Source organism: Podarcis muralis, chromosome 10 (assembly GCF_964188315.1).
Source record: "Podarcis muralis chromosome 10, rPodMur119.hap1.1, whole genome shotgun sequence".
Classification (NCBI taxonomy): Eukaryota; Metazoa; Chordata; class Lepidosauria; order Squamata; family Lacertidae; genus Podarcis; species Podarcis muralis.
The window spans coordinates 26,687,360-26,705,328 of NC_135664.1; the positions used below are offsets into that span (position 1 = coordinate 26,687,360).

General features: G+C 37.8%; 1 protein-coding gene across 1 annotated transcript in view; it reads left to right on the plus strand.

Annotated features, from left to right (window-relative positions):
• Positions 1-17,969, plus strand: part of CNTN1 (contactin 1) — a 161,269-nt gene that overhangs the window by 46,022 nt on the left and 97,278 nt on the right. The window contains exon 3 of the mRNA XM_028746414.2: positions 651-702. The gene's annotated coding sequence lies outside the window, so the exon portion shown is untranslated. The remainder of the gene's footprint in view (positions 1-650; positions 703-17,969) is intronic.

The following is a 17,969-nucleotide window of genomic DNA, read 5'->3' on the forward strand; positions in this document are numbered from 1 at the left end:
CAGCAGCAAATTGACTTAATGAAGATTTAATTTACAATCATTACATGAAAGAAATAACTTACGGTGCTTTATGGGTTTTGCTCTATCCAGCGTTTTAGGAGCGTGGTTGGGTTTGGATGGGTCCCAAGGCAGAGTTTCAATAATAATAGGAGATCCATCTTTGATGTGAAACAGATATCCTGTTTGGAAGATCCAGGAAGGCCTGATTTTCTGCCACCCTGTATCTTTTTAGGAAGAATGTTTAATGTTTCTGTTGCTAAACCTTTTAAGCAAAGTTGTGGCCATAATTTAACGGGCTGTGGTCACTAGGAGACATGTGTGGGAACAAAATGATTGCCATTAATTTTGATGCTGCTTTCTGGTTCATACCATGAGAGAGATATTTATCCCTTGCTTCATGGGATAGGACAACGAATGATCCAAGATGACTCATTTCCGGGTGAGGAGCTTTAACTATTGACTGGCTAGCAGAGCTAGAGCTATGAGCTCTGGATGTAGCTGCAATAATATTGTATTGATTTCCTGCCATGAGCAAATCACAGAGAAGAGAGTAGAGAAGAAAATAAATTTTGAGAGTTTGAAATAATGGCACTGGGATGGAATTATACAATAGAGTCTGACTTCTGTACTCTCTCTTCATCCATTTCCAGATAGCTGCAACGGACAAAGAACTTTTAGGCCGCAACATCTGAGGACCATTTGGTAAGTCAGGAATGTGTTCATAGACCTTGTTTTACTCTCTGTGCGCTGCTACTTGTTGTTGTTATACCATTATTAGCAGTACCATCATCCTTCCATCTTTTAAGATACAAATCCTTCTAAAGTGACAGACAAGTAAAATCAAGATGCATTAATAAAATCAGAATGAACAATATAAAAATATAGCAAGCCATCAGACCAGTCAGTGGTAGATGGTCCAATGTAAAGAAAACAGTCCAGCTCAAAGGTACTTCACCTGCTTTCCCCTTTCTCCTGGAGTTCTTCCTACTTTGTAGTTGTTGTTATAATTAACAATACATGAATAAAAGTGCCTAAAATGCTTTGAAGACAAAAAGTAAAATGGATGGGTCCCTAACCATAAGCACTAATCAACACAATGAAAATTCAGAGCATAGGGAGAGAAGATGAAAACAAAATTCTGTGGCATGAAGTTGCAAAAAAGGTTGCATAATTACTAAGTGAAATTAGATAGATGGGCAAGAGAAGAACGAAATAGCAGCTGGCTCTTGACAGTATAAACCTGGTTTAGATGTAATCTTAAACTTTGACCTTGGGCTTTTGCTTCCCTCCCACCCCATCTTCCGCTGGAATAGCCACATGGAAGAGAACAAAACTCCACAAACCATGACATGAAGGTGGCTTGTTTCACTAACCATGATTAAGACCAGTCCTTTTTTTCTGAGGGTTCTCAAGGGTACTCAGTACCAGCACTCCCCCCATGTTAAAAGTATGGCACTTACTATAACAACTTCATGTTGAGTACCAGCACCATTTTTTCTTTTAAAAAAAAACCACTGGTTAAGACTAAGCACAATTTGTCCTGGTTTGGACGCAACAGTAAACAGCAGTTAGTTAAAAATGGAAGTGAAATCTTCCAGTCTCCTTGCAGCAGCATTATGGGTGGAAGTGGAAATGGAAGGGACAAATTCTAGGTTCACTGATGCAACACCAAGTCATTACAACTGAACACAGCCATAGTGTATTGAATATCAAGTGACAGCTATCCCTCCACATATTGTGCCCGCCCAGAATTTTACTGTGTGAAGTTTAGCCTGTTAATTTTATTAGTCCATATTGCCTCATTAACTTCTCCCCCTGAGTCACAACATCTGAATCGGGAGTTGAAGAGACTGTTCTGTATCTCCAGTTCAGACCTGAATGCAGTGGGTGTTTGATGAGGGTGAGATTTGGTAAAGTCTTTGTGACAAATGATGGATGAGAGGATGGTGTGTCGGTGTGGGAACCATTTTTGTAATGATCTAAACATTTTAATAGATCAGATAGATAGTTTTAATTCTGTTAATGTTTAATTGTTTTTAATGTTGCTGTTTTCCTGTTTTTAGCTATTTCTGTTTTATTTGTAAGCCACTTACAGCCCCTGTCAGGGAAATGAGTGGGATATAAATAAATATAATAATAATCCTTGCCCATCAAACTTAATAACTTTGTAACAAGTATTTTATAATGCATACCAGAGTCCATTGGGGAGACAGATTTAAAGAAAAATCATATTCAGTCTTCATTGTAACAGACAGCATTTGTTTAATATTTATGACATGTAAGACATAGAAGAGATCTTTGGTTCTGCTCTTATTGTTGATTCCCACAGCATCAATAATTCTCTTTTAGAGGTTGGTCGGATCCATAGATTTGTTTGTTAAAACAGCTTTAATTCATTTGGAGCCTATCTTAGTGGCATCATAACTTTCTCATTTAATAGCTGGCTTTTTGCTTATGGGACATGAGTTCGTTTCAAAATGGGATACAAGTTGGACTACTTCCATAATGACTAAAATATATTTGAAAGTGTATAAAACCCACGGGCTACTAACAGTATAGTCCATTCTCTGCCTCCAGAGAAAGAACCAAGGCAGGCTAAGGCATAAAGAGTGAGATTTCTACTAACTCTCCCAGAAGACTGATATATTTCAATTTGAGTACAGGGATGTATCCCCTAACACCTGTGCCTTTATCTTGTAGTTTTTTGATTAATAAATGATGAGGGTACCTCTCCAAGGAATTTCATGAACATAGGGATTTCTGAAGCAAAAATTGTGTAACGCACAATAGAAAATCTCTCTGGAAACAGGAAAACTACAGAAGAGTGTTGCCAAAGGCCAAGAAGTAGGGTGAAAAGTTCTGCAGTGGGTAGAAATCTTGTTTTCTAGTTGCTACTCTCAGGTAAGGTGCAGTGAGTGGAAACTAGAGAAGGACTTTTTCAATGGTGGCACCCTAGCTGTGTAATGCCCTCAACAGAGAGGTTCACCTTGATATCATTTCAGTGCCAGACAAGTAGCAGCTAAAATCTGTTTATGTAGGCTATATATTTTACACTGCTTTTATTTTTTATGTAATAGTAGGAATGAAATATACTGTACGCTTGTCTGTCTTTAAAGATGGCTTGTAAACTTCTACTGGTCCAGAATGTGTCTGCCTGAGTACCTTTGGGAGCCAGATGGTCAGATCAGGAATTTATTGTTTTTCCAGCTCCAGGAGCAGTTAAACTGGCAGGAACAAGAAAGAGGGCATCCTCTGTGGTAGCTCTACAGCATTGCAATCAGAGGTGGATGAAACAGCCTTGATCTGGCCCACTACCAGCAAGTCTATCCCATTCCAACTCCATGTAGAAATTATAGGAAAAATCCTAATAAAAGCCACCTGCTCTTAACAGATTGAAATTGATCTGAAGAACTTACAGGGTAGCCCCTCATAATATATTTCTTTTAAGCCACCAAATATCACAGTAACTAGAAAGTGTGGCCCTTACTGTGTTTGTTGAAAACTTTTGACTAAAAAAAGCCCCTGGTGTGATGTCACTTCTTGTGTAATTGTACACAGAAAAAATGTGGCCGTTGGGTTTGCAGTGAGCCCCTTGGAAAGGGCACTGTCATCTGACAGCTTCATGAAGTTGTCACCTGATGTCATAGTTACAGAAGGTGATTGTCCTTGCCTGCTCTTCCAGGAAGCCATTCAATAGAAATATGAGAATTGTGGTCCAGGTCTTTAACCATGTGGTAACTTCTCAATGGATGTGCAGCTATCTGGCAACTAATTGCAGTGGAAGCTCCATGGGGACAGTGACACACCCAAAAACATTCTATTCTCTTTTGCTACCTCTTATCTTGATCTGTAGGGGACGCGGGTGGCGCTGTGGGTAAAAGCCTCAGCGCCTAGGGCTTGCCGATCGAAAGGTCGGCGGTTCGAATCCCCACGGCGGGGTGCGCTCCCGTTGCTCGGTCCCAGCGCCTGCCAACCTAGCAGTTCGAAAGCACCCCCGGGTGCAAGTAGATAAATAGGGACCGCTTACTAGCGGGAAGGTAAACGGCGTTTCCGTGTGCGGCTCTGGCTCGCCAGAGCAGCGATGTCACGCTGGCCACGTGACCCGGAAGTGTCTCCGGACAGCGCTGGCCCCCGGCCTCTTGAGTGAGATGGGCGCACAACCCTAGAGTCTGTCAAGACTGGCCCGTACGGGCAGGGGTACCTTTACCTTTACCTTTATCTTGATCTGTAAAGCTTGCAGCATTAGACAATATTACAATGATACTGGACAACAAGGTAGTATATTTTCTAATAAAAATCCACCCCATCATAGACTGTAATCTGATTTTCCTTTTTTATTAGTTTACCTTTGAGAAGAAATCTTTGGAAACGACTACATAAATCATCTGTTCCCAGCATGTAGCTGATTGAAATAGATTTTTTTTCTTGACTTAGGAGAGATTTAAGTTTATAAAGGATAGTCCTTGAGTGAATAAATCATCTTCTCCTGACCACTTTGAAGAGATAGATTTATTCATACAGTCATACCTCATGTTGCGGATGCTTCAGATTACATGTTTTCGGGTTGCGGACCATGGGAAACCCGAAAGTACAAGAACGAGTTACTTCCGGGTTTCGCTGCTCACGCATGCGCAGAAGCACCAAATTGCGCCAGCACCTGTGCAGACACGATGCTTCAGAATGCGAACACTGTGGGTTATGGACGTACGTCCATCACAGATTATGTCCGCAACCCGAGGTTCCACTGTAATTCATACAATTAAGATTCTTCTATATGCTTATGTACTGCATCATGTCTTATCTACCTCTTTCTGAATGTTGACCCAAATAATTAAATTGATGTAAAAAACAACAACCAGGAATGAAGAACTGCAAGTCAATCGCTTTCTCCCCTCTAGTAATAATGAGAGCATAACTTCTAGAAAGAAATCTGGAAAAGTTTAAATTGAAGACTTAGAAAAATGTATATTTATCTGTCAGGAAATTACTAATTATTAATATAGGCCCTACAGATGTTTTTCAACTAGAGGCCTGATCATTCCCTGATCACCATCCATGCTGGCTGAGCCTGATAGGAATCCAGCAACGTTATCCGCAGTGTGTCTGAGGGATGTGAGTGTTCTTTCTTTGAACTTTAAAAGACTCCATGACCTGCCCTCTAGCACACTGCAGGCACTCCCCACCCTCATCTAGCATGTGTAGATGGAATGCATGTAGGAAGAGATCATGATTTAATGACCACCCTGTGCTTTCCAGGGAATATGCTGGCAAGGGAGGCTGCAGAACACACAAGGACTGGGTTTTAAAAGTTAAAAGGAGGAAGATTCATGCTCCCCTTGGCCAGCTTCATAGTGATTATGATTATAGGAAGAGTCAGTGCTATTTTTCAAGGGGGGGAAAGTGCCGGAACTCACCGCGAACACCTTCCTTGTTCTCTTATAATGGCAATGGTGCTGGAACTGAGTTCTGGTGAGTTCCAGATGAAAAGAAGCCCTGGGAAGAGTCAACGCCTCTGCACGTTTCAAAGAATCAGGAGAAATGGCCACCGCTGTCATGGAAGTGAAAAGTCTCATTAAATTGGTGGGTCAAGTTTCATAGAATCGTAGAATCACAGAAATGTAGAGTTGGAAGAGACCACAAGCGTCATCTTGTCCAGCCCCCTGCAATGAAGGACTCTTTTTACCTAATGTGGGGTTCAACCCATGACCCTGAGATTAAGAGTCTCATGCTCTACCAACTGAGCTATTCCACAGGGTAATGGTGATGTTTGATACATCACTAATTCACACTCATTTTCGGATTAAGAATAGGGACAGGGTAAAAAAAAACATCCTATTGATTTTCATGAACCCCTGAGGTATAATGGGCTGGAAGTCGAATAAACTAAACATCAAATAAGCAGAAAGACTTCATAGCACATTTGTCTAACAGGGCCTTTTTGTAGTAGGGGTTCTCTAGATTCAGTGTGTTCGATCAGAGACATCTGACCTTTCTTTCACATAGTTTCTTTTTGAATTTTAACCGACTGAATCTCTTATTTGGTTTTCCATCCATTATATAAAAGATTCAGATAATTCAATACCATTAGGATCACTATGTGGCACCATATTAATTTACAACTTGATAGTTTAAACCAGATAGGGGCTGGCTGTAGTTCGTAGTCTAAATCACAAAATGCTTTCAATCAAAGCAGGGTAAACTACAATGAATCGTAATTTTGTGAGGAAAGATGCATTAATTGTAGGACTATGTGAGATGTTCATAATGAATGTTTTTGGTACAAAAGGGAGCTTTTAAGATGGATAAAATTTTACCTGAATGATATATAAAACCATAATTGTGTAACACTAGTTTGTTGCTGTTTGTAGCCTTAATCAGCTGTGGCTTTTGTCACATTGTTTTGTGTGTGTGTTTTTGTTTCCAGTGTACCTTCTTTCTAGTAACAGTGACACCATCATGCAGTCAGTAAAATTTGGATATGTAATGTCACTGTGACAGCAAATGAAGCTGATTTTGACATCCCTTGTTTAGCCTGATGAGAATTAGATGCATATGTATTGGGTTTGCATATGTTTATTGCATATGTTCTGGGTTTTTTTCTGGTTTAGATTAATTGCAGCTTGCCATGTTGCCCAAAACCAAAATATGGTGGTCAATTTTAACTATGGTTCTTTGGAAATTAACCAGCTTAAGCCCATGGGCAATGGAGTGTAAGGCTAGTGGTTACTAGCCAGAATAGCTAAGATATACAGCTACTTCCGGGGAGACAGCTGTTGGGCTCAGCTCCTGTTTATGGACTTCCCAAAGGCATCTGGTTGGCCATGGTGAGAACAAGATGCTGGACTAGATGGGCTAGAACTCTTTGTATGTTCTTAATAAATTGACTTGTTTAAGCGAACCATAATCAACATTGTTTAGTTTAGGGACACTGTAAAAAATGGTTAATGGTTACAGGAAGGAAAAGCTTCCCAATGTCTCATGGCCATGGTGGAGGAGAAGGGAGGTAGGAATGTGAAAACCTGTAAATTGTTATGTCTTGACCTTGTTGTGCTAAACTATGGTTTAGCAGCCACCTTGACAAAAAGATCGGTCTTCTAAAATTGCTTGCATATCTTCAGGCATCTGAAAATACGACATGGGCCTGTATTTCAAATCCCATAATGGCTTTGAAGTGATGCTAAGCAGCACATGGAAAATTCAATTAGCCCCTAAACCAACCATTTAATTACTAATTGGTGCTAAGAAATGACAAATTAATGTGTCTCTGCCTGTCTACTGCCATTTAGAGTTCTCTGATAGATTCAGATGTGACATTAAGCTTTTTTTCTTTTCTTTTTGTAAGCATCCAAAGCAACCTTGGTAATTCTGGTGAAAAGATACTGAATCTAGTAAAATATATGTTCCTTATCCGACTTCTTTATCCAACTCCTCATGGTGTTGATGCAACGTGGAGTATACAATATTATCAAAATGGGTTGCACTTCTCAATTTACATAGGGATTCTAGTTGTTGCTTGGAAATCCATTTATACTTCATTTTGTAGAATTAAGTGCAATGGCCCTTACATCATCAGAATTGTTTAACTGTTTAGCCCACTTCCCATCTAAATCTGGGAATTGTAGCTCTGTAAGGGGAATAGCTGTTGAGGGAAATAGCTCTATTGAACTTCAGGCACCTGACAAAGGCCTTTCTATTTTAGCAGGGATTTAAATAAAGTGAATTGGTTTTTGAACAAATTTTATCCATTGTATGCTTTTAAATTTTTATGTATTGTATGCTTTTAAATTTTTATGTACACCTCTTAGGTAGCTTTGGTATTTATATATAGTTTAAATAAAAATAAAAAGTGTAAGTGAATAAACAAACAAACAAACAACCCTTTGACTTGGACATCAATAAATCCTGAAAGTTCTATTTATTTTTTTTTAAAAAAGAGGAAAATGAATGCTTAATAAGCAGACATGAAAAACAAGCAGTTCCTTAGATTGATAATAATGATGATGGGTAATGGCCATCATGCAAAATAAAACTCAGTGAAAGGGGCATTTTTTCATTTTTGTGTGTGATGCCTGTTTATGAGCATTCCTTACTTTCTCCTTGTTTTAATCCACTGTATATTTAAACGAGTGTTTAAAAATGCCAAGCAAAATGACATTTGATTTTTTAAAAAAATTATAATTCAAAGATAATTCTATGGAGGGAAAAGGGGTTGGGGAAGATAAATAAAAGGATTGTTTGACATTCATATGCCACAGTTAGCATTCCTCTATTTTAGAACGCAAGCCTGACTACCAGCTATATGATTTTTTTAAATGGAATATCACTTTTTCCTGTGTATCCTGGCTTCTTCAATACATTTAAAAAATAAATCCCTTTTTGGTGGGGGCTTTATTTTTCCCTAATGTTGCTCCCAGACCATTTTTGCATAAATAGATTCATTATTAAAGATGCACAGCTGTTCAGAATACTTTTCTATAAAGTTATTCTGCTTTAAAACTCATGCTGAATCCGGCAGTGTCTGTATTGGTTGTTAAAATGTGAATTCAATAATTATGACATATCTGACATTCCCACCAAATATTGATGACATCTGTATGATGAACGCTACGTTTCTAACATTTAAATTGTGTTATTGAAAACATCTTATTCAGCCTAGTGGGTGTCAGATACCATTGAAACAGTAACTTATGAAGTGGCAAACTTAACAATACTCTTTTCACTGAAAAGCACAATATATCTTGTTTCTGTTTCTCAATTGTCACACCAAGATCTCTTTCCCATTGTGTCTTGAATTGTTGTCTGTTCATGCTTAAACTTCTAATTAAACTAATAGTCATTGCAATTAACCCCTTTACTGCTGTGTCAGTGTTTAATATTTCCAAGAAGTCGATTTACTAAATGAATAATTAGGAGCACTAGAGTTATAGAAGGAAATTTAGAACATGTAAAATATGGGAAATTTTGCATTCCTTATTACTGATGTTAGATAGGAGATTGAGGAACTTGATTTCTCTTTACTTATCTCGTTTATTAGGGAGTTGTTCTGAGGTTATCTCCCCCACTTTCGATTTTCTGATAACCTCTTTTTTTCTGTCAACAAAAGCATCTTAAGGGGGATGTCAAGATTTTGCTATTTTAATATATTGAACCTTGCCTACTAAGTATCATTCCTAGATGTAGCCACCATATTTGTAGCTTTGTAACACTATTCATCACAGAGTTTAATCCTAGCTTGGATAATAGCCACTCTTCTTTTAGAGTACAGTTCTGTAACTTATGACATGTCAAACACAGGCACTTTAATCTTCCAGCAGCAACAGTATGATTTCATGTGTTTTTGGTGCTCAAGGTAGGTGATACAGTGGTCACACCTGTTTGGGAAATCAATCTATTGGATATATTGTTGGAAACTTCCTTCATTGGAAAGAATAATTCCATTCATATCTATGTAGATGCAAAGCTAATTAAACCAAAGGTCTATTAATAGTAAAAAAAAAAATCAACACATAAGTAAGACAATAACAATAAATAGCATAAGTTGATTGAGGATGATTCAATTTCTATACTGCTAATTATATTAAAAATATCTCTAAGCTGTGTACAGAAAACAGAAGCAACAACAGACTACTTAAATGAAATATTATAAAAATACACAGTTACATATAAAATGTTACATCAATAAAAAGTTACTAATATATAGGTAATATATCAATTCATTTTAATTCAGACACATCCACCCTCTCAGCCACTGAGTTCTTACTCAAGGTCCACCACACTCCCCGCTCACCCATAAGTTACAGTAGAACAAACCACACTCAGCTGCAGCTTAACTACCCACCGAAACTGAAATGTTTTTAAGAGACCCTAATGCAGCAGTGTAAAAATTCCAGTCTGCAAGCCTAATTAGGCCCGACAATCTTCATTTCACTCATGAAGCCGTTCCAGCCAAGACTCAGCTACCTGACTTAACCTGACATCATATATGAAGTCAGCTGTGGGTGATGCAGCTCCTTGCCGAAAGTGGGGTTTGCAGGCCCACGTAATAGCCTGCAAAGCCCCTTGTAAATGCCACCGTGATCATCTGCACTGAAGCTGGTTTCAAAGAGCAACTAGGGTGACACGATTTGAACACACACAATGTTGGTTTTCTTCAACTGTAACATAGCAATACAAAATCTACTTTATGTGTAACAAAGTTGACGATAAGTTCAGGGGTTAAAATGGACACCATGAAACATATTTTTGAATTGCTAGTGTGCATATGTATTGTAGACTCTTGCGGTGGCAAATTCCCCAGAGAGCTTATACACTGTGTGGAAAAATACTTTCTTTTGTCTGTTCTGCATCTTCTTCCAATCAGCTTTATACAAGGGCCAATGAAACTCCGTTCTGTTTATCCCTTTCTGCATCGTGTGAAGAGTGGGGAGAGGAGGAAGAATATGCTCTCATTGGTGTGGACTCTATCCAAACATTTGTTGGAAGCTATTTGGGTTTTCTCTGAGTACCGCTCAGAACTTACAATTCCACACAATTGTAAGACCAGTGCTATTTTTCTATAAAAAGAGGTGCTAGAACTCACCTTGTTCTCTTATAATGGCAATGGCACCTACCTGAAAGTTGCAGTAACTGAGTTCCTGCTGGAAAAAAACCCTGCCATAGACCATGCTATTGAATAAAATTGCACATGCAATAACAGTTGAAGCACACCACTTCCAAGTCTCTGAAAATATTTTCACATATTCAAATTCATTCTTTAAGGTTTGAATAGATGAATATATGTGAATATATTCATATATGAATATATGAGTTTGACCAAACTGCGGGAGGCAGTGGAAGACAGAAGTGCCTGGCGTGCTCTGGTTCATGGGGTCATGAAGAGTCAGACAACAATATGAAAGTATTTTGGATATACACAAACAAAAATGGTTATAATAAAATTAGGCAAATGGGGACTGCTTTACTGATTGGTTCCTTTGTAGGCAAACCTGTTTCTGTAGTCCAAAAACTTTGAGATGTATCCTTGCAAAAGGCATAAACAAAGTATAAAAGACACTTTGTTTCCAAATAGTAGATTGATGTTGAAGTATTTGTGCCAGCCAGTACAGAGAGACCAATCGTGTCTTATGCCTCTCAAGAGAGATAAATTACTCAATTGCCTCTCTCCTGCTGCTTTCAGTGTTATCTTTGAACAATATAACAAGAGTGTTTTACAGAATTACTCATGTAAAGAATAAATAGAAATCCATTTCTTCTAAGATGATGGAAAATTTGATAATAACATAATTGTGTAACATTGTCATGTGTTAGATCCCATGAGGCTACTTAGGAGGTATGCTATAAGTTAGCCAAAATTTGACTTTGCTTTGCTCTCAAGAGGTTCCAGTAACTATCTAAAAGCTATATTGATAGAGGATGCGAAAAACACTCTACAACTTCATCAGAGGAGAAATATAAGTGAACCATTCCTCATTCATCCACAGGCTTTTTTAACCCTATAGCTGTCAGTGAAACACTGAGAAATTTAGGTCTGAAATTGTAAGAAATTGTCAGATTCAGATTAAGACTTTGTGCAAACTACACCTTTATTGCATATTCAAAGCATATTCTTTCCCTCAAAGAATTCTAGACACTGTAGTTTGTCCCTCACAAAGTTGCAGTTCCCAGTGACCCTTAACAAACTACAGTACCCAGAATTCTTTGAGGGGGGAAATATGCTTCAAATGTTTTTTTTTAAAGGTATAGTGTGTATGCAATCAAAGTTAGTTGAACTTAGTTCCCATTGAAACCACTAGGCCTTAAGTTCAAGTCATGACTGATTTGTCTGGACAACCTAAGGATTTTATTCATTGGTGGGGTAAAATTTTGGAATATTCAGGAAGACTTATTGCAGCCAAGAGTCTCTTTGGATAATAGAGAACTTTGTTGTGAGATTTATTTATTTATTTAAATCATTTTTATTAGTTTTACATATAATCACATTGCGTAACAGCATATCCTCTTATTATATCTCTTTGGCTCTACTGAGCCTAACGACTTCCCTCTCTCCTGCCTAATGGTTTACAAAATTAAATTTTGCACCCTTGCATTTCCCTTCCTTTCCTGTTCTTGTTATGACATTTCTTAAAATATTACATTACTCAACCCGAATAGGTAATAATTTCTTTTTACAAATCTTCAGATAACCCTGCTAATGATGTTAATCGCTTACACTTGTCTTTCAAATATAATATAAATTTGTTCCAGTCTTTTTGGAATGCTTGATCTCGCTGGTTCTGGATTCTTCCCATCGGTTTTGCCAGTTCTGCAAAATCCATAAATTTCAACTGCCACTCTTCTTTTGTTGGTAATTCCTGTTGTTTCCATTTTGGGGCTAACATAATTCTTGCTGCAGTTGTAGCATATAAGAACAGTTTTTTATCTTGTGTCGGTATCTCTTTACCCTATACCAAAAAGCTTCTGGTTTTTTAACAAAAGTGTATTTAAACATTTTCTTTAACTCATTGTATATCATTTCCCAGAAAGCTTTTACCTCTTTACGTGTCCACCACATGTGGTAAAAAGTACCCTCCTTTTCCTTACATTTCCAACATTCATTTTTTGTTCTATACATTTTAGCCAATTTTACTGGTGTTAAATACCACCTGTACATCAAGAGATTTATTTATTTTTAATTCCCACCTCAAAAATTCACTTAACTTCAAATTGTTTTTTTTATTTTTGCCACTTTCTTTATGGGGATTGCCACAGTTTAAGTAAAAATGGTTGGTGCACGTATATCTATAAGCAAGTCTCTTTTTGATGTGGCTTGATTTAATAGCTTTACATTTGATGGGATATTGTCAGTGGCGACTGTATGTGGAGTAATGAACACATTCACTCAGATTGATTAGGAGCTTGTTTCTGCTTTTACCTGCAGTATTTGGTTTGGTTGACTAGCATAAATCATAAGTAACTGTTTCTGTGCTCTGCAAGCACCTGTAAGTTGTTGACTTGTTCTATGTAATTTGGATTGAAAATGAAGATTCCTCATATTAGAGTGGGAATCTCACCCCCCTCCACACACACACTTCTGACATTTTTATTTTCTGCTACAGGGACCTGTTAAAGCAACAGTGCATTTACAGTAATTTTATTTGCAGACACAGTGCTTTCTCCTTTACTATTTTCTGTCATGCATTACCTGACTTAATGTATTGAATTTCTCACTGACATTCAAACATAGCTTGGTTAGTCAATCATGGTCATAATGGAGTTGAGACTTTGAATTATGAGCAAACATATGTTAGGAATTCCATATATCAGGAGTTGGAAGCCAACACATGTATAAATTAAGGATGGATCTACTGATAATTGCTTTTGAGGCAGATTTTCTCTATGTGAGTTGTACTCATACTCTACCGACACACACTGATTTGTAGCTTGATGGCAGATTCAGCTATAGAGTTCTGTCTCTCTTGCGCATCCCACATGGTGTTTATTTGTAGCTAGCACTGATTTGGGTAATTTAAGGCAGTTTTTATGTTCCTATGATTCATTGTGTGGAAATGCCAATATATCCATAACCGTATTTGGGTCATAAACAGAATACAAATATTTGCTTATGGCTATAGACCTTTAATAGAGAACAGGTCATATTGAACTCAGTGGGCGTGTACTTCTGAGTAAACACGAACAGGATTTGGATGCTATAAGGGAAACTTGAATATTGCTTAAGATGCTAATAAATTAAATGCTTGTAAAAATGACATGTAGAATGTAAAATTGCATCTGTAAAAGTTGAAATCTGTTGCAGTTTATGTGTATCTGTCTACATGAATATTCATGGATGACTGTTCACTTGCACCAATGCAATGCAAATTACAATGCAGTTTATTAATGCAGTGTAGGAATGTGAATACATACTGTAGATCTTCATCTGGATCTTTGAAAAGTACAGTTTAAATAGAAGAGAAAAAGTTTGAAAAAATGTTCATTAGTCACAATTTCAAACATTAAATGTGTAGTTAGTTTCCTGCTAAAGGTAGCTGTGACTAAGTCTTATTGGTGCGATGTATTTACAACTAACCTTAGCTAGAGTATAAGCATGGTGATTGGTATTCAGCTGAGTTTTATGCAGAGCATACCCAGTGAAATCAACAAACCTAACTTAGTTATGTTGATTAATTTCAATGAGTCTAATATATTAGAATTTAGTAGAATAGCATTCATGTTTTTATGATACTCTAATTTCATAATTGTGTGGAACTAATGAAGAAGAATGAGTTTAGGTGAAATAGACTATGGAAGTATTCACACTACCACTGTTGATTCAATTTCAGACATATTCTGTCTGGCATGCTATGTATTTCCAAAAATACATAGGCAAGTCCTCCTTGCTGGCTACTTGATTTTACTTTATTCTAAAGTTTACTAGTAGCCTTTCCTAGAGAAATAGCCCAAGGAGTTGTGGCAAAATTAAAAACAAAACCAATAAAGATTGACTCCATGACATATGTGGGAATATGTATTGTAGGAATATGTGGAAGTTTTCATATAACCATGATGGTAGATGTAACTTTTAAAAAAGTAAAAACAGGCTATATACGAGGTTAATCCCATAAAATTAAAGCTCATAAGGTTAAAGCTCATAAATTGCAAACATGAATCCGCTGTACTTATCTAACTCATAGATATATGAGACATCTTTATATGATATTCTTAATCCACTGTATTCCAAATTTGCATTACACGCCCTTTGTTTTCCTGTGATGTGTGATATTTCCAAATCTTCCACATTATAGCACTGTTTGGAAAACCCTTCCCATTTACTTTAAGGAAAGAACCTGATTCATATCAGCATGGATGGATCTCATCCCTTTATTGAAATAGATGAAATATCTGAGAATTGCTGTTTGCCTTGACTGTTTCCTTTGAGTTTTTGTTTAATCTTTCTTCATGACATTATAAATAGAAATAAAGTCATTAATAAAGTTGTTCTTTTGAAGAGAGCTATGACCAAAAGCTCAATAATATGAGCTATCTTGTTAAAGTTTTGAGTGTTCCAAGGAACTAAATATTTAGGCTACAATCCAGCCAACCACTTACACATGCTTTTAGAAAATCATCATGAGCTGGTGCATTCCCTGCAGTGATATCTTAATTTACCAAACCACAAAACAGCCAGGATTCAAGTAGTTAAGCAAATGTTTAATTGCATTCTGTTTTTAATCATGATGTAAGAGCTATGTGTGTGAGTTAACGGTTGATTTTTTTAAATGCATCTGCATTAACATGAAGGCTTTCATAGGGCCAGTGCTTGGTTAATTACAAAACAACAAAGAATATTGTGACACTTTAGAGATTAATAGGGAAGTCTTTAAAGTAATGCAAGTCTCTCTGTTCATGCTGGCACATATTGACATAGATACTTCTCTCTAATTTTACAAGGCAAGACACATCTACTGGACAAAGCTTTGCAGCAATTCTTGCATAACTTGTTCATAATGTCATCTCTTAGGCACTCTGAGCCATATATCTACCTTGCAGTGATCCCTGCATCAATTTAAAGATATGTATCATCCTTCCAAGCACTAAGGGAGATGTTGCTGCATACCAGGTGTGGTCAAACGGTTGACTATATCTCCCCTATGTGTCCTTTTCTTATTGCATGCCATATTTATTGATGTTTTCCCCAAAAGGCTAATTTACATTGTAGCAATACTTCATCAGACTGCAAATTCTGTAACAGCCCAGCCAGGTATCATTTCATCATGACAATGTAACTGATGTCTTGGTAACACAGTATCAACAAACTTTACAGCAATTTGGAGAGACAATAACTTTTCCAAGGAAACAGTTACATGCAAAGTTTATTTTTTAAACATGGACATTTCTTATTGAAGCTGATAAGTACAATAGGTGGTTTGCTTTGGGAGGTGCGGAGGAAATTGGGAACTTACTGGATCCCACCAACAGCTGTTAAGTCTACAAATAGCATCTGGATATTGAACAAATTCAGCTACAGACTGAGTATATACTATAGAAAGTTATTTGAGAGCTCAATGACTTAAATGCATTGGGGCTAAATGTATTTTATAATATCACTTAGATCAATGCCATTTAGGTATAGAGAGTTTTCAGAAATAAGCTTCTTAGTCTTTAGCCTGAAAGTGTACCTTGTATTAATTAGCTTATTCTATGGTTGTCTGCTTGCACAATTGTTCCTGTCCGTGGATTTGAGACGACCAGTTTTCCTTACAACTCTTTCAGCACTGGCTTTCTTTGGGTCAGAAAGGACCTGTTTTCATATGCATCCCAGTTTATACACTCACCCATTTGAATCCAATGTAGGAACGGTTTTATGGGTTTTATCTACCATCTGTTCTTCAGTGTTGAAAGTAGTGGCGACATGAAACAATGTATGCAAATTAGCTGTAGCCATATTTCTAACTGGTGGTTAGATTGATTTGTCTACACAAAAAAAGACAATCTGGTCTTTTGAGCTTTCTTCCCACCTGTCAGGCTAAGGGAATCGACTTCCTCCCCCGTGGCAGTAGATAAGCAGAACAAAGGAAAAGGAGTCTTCTTACCAGTTAGAAACTTTAATAATCACAGCAATAGAACAAAGAACACACCTGCTAGAATGGCGGTGCTCCTAATTAAGGATCCCACCTCCTTCTGTCCCTATTAATCTACATCACTTCTACGTCTTGTAAGCTGAGCTTGTACCCTCTGTGCTTTCTGCTCTGCCAATTTCTGAGCTCTCTGTGACTTTGGAGAAGTGGGGTGAATGCTGTCCCGAGACTGTGAATCTGTTAACCCTCTGTCTTCCAGTGTTTCTTCTCCTAGCTGTTCCCCATCCAGTATTTCCCAGCTTCTGCCTTCTGAGCTATGTCCCTCTGCAAACCACTGTTCCAAATCTATACTGTCCTCCTGCTCCTGGGAAGATTCGGGATCAGGAGAAGGGGGAGGGGGAAGGGAGGCTCCCACCATTCCTCCTCAGTGCAGCCCTCCTCAGCACGGTCCCTGACACCACCCCACACAAGGTCTGCCATCATGTTGAGAACCACCCATGGACTGGTTAGCCTAGGTCTGCACATACTTTTTTGAGGGGAAAATATTTGCTTTTCCAATAGCCTTCATTGTCTATTACTGCTACAGAATACTAATTTATAAAAGTCTGCAGTTTAGTCATTCTGTAGATGATTAGGGCATCAAATTTATAATACTGTAATTCACTGTTTCTCATACATTTATCAACCTCTGAATTCACTAATCAATTTGTGTTTTGTTTTTTCCATTACAGTCTTTTGTCAGACTGTTCGAGAATTTCATTCATCCCTTCCCTCCCTCCCTCCCTCCCTCCCTCCCACCCTTACCTTTTCATTTATAGCCTAAATTTATTTATGGCTTTATGTTTTCTTTAAAATTAAATGAGCACTTTCTACTCTCTTACATTTACATCCATTATTTATTTATCCAGCACAGCCGTGACTCTTCAATCGTGGTGTACCAAACTTCAATAAGTTATTTTAACCATGTCACCTGAGAAGAACTCTGCCTTCCTGGCTTCTGTTTGCTTTCTACAGATTCAAGAGAAAAAGCACATTTTCTAAAGTTTCACCTTCCTCTTACAGTCCTAGTGTTGGTGCAGTCAACAATCAACTTGCAACCAGCACAGTTCATCATCTCACATATGCCACAGGAACAGCAAGCTGGCACACACTGGGTCAAGGCAACACCTTCATTGAGTTATCCTCCACCACCTCAATAATTATCCTATAGCAGGAATAGGGAACCCTAGGCCTGGAGGCAACATTTGATACTCCAGGCCTTTCTGTCTGGCCCATAGGAATCTCTCCAGCACACATACCCTCCTGGGTCAGACCCCTCACAAGTCCTGCTTTGCATCCTCCTTGATGGTTTTTGCCTAGCTGGAATGGGTCCTTTGAATTTTGATAATGCTTTCCTGGCTGGAAGACATTTGTGAA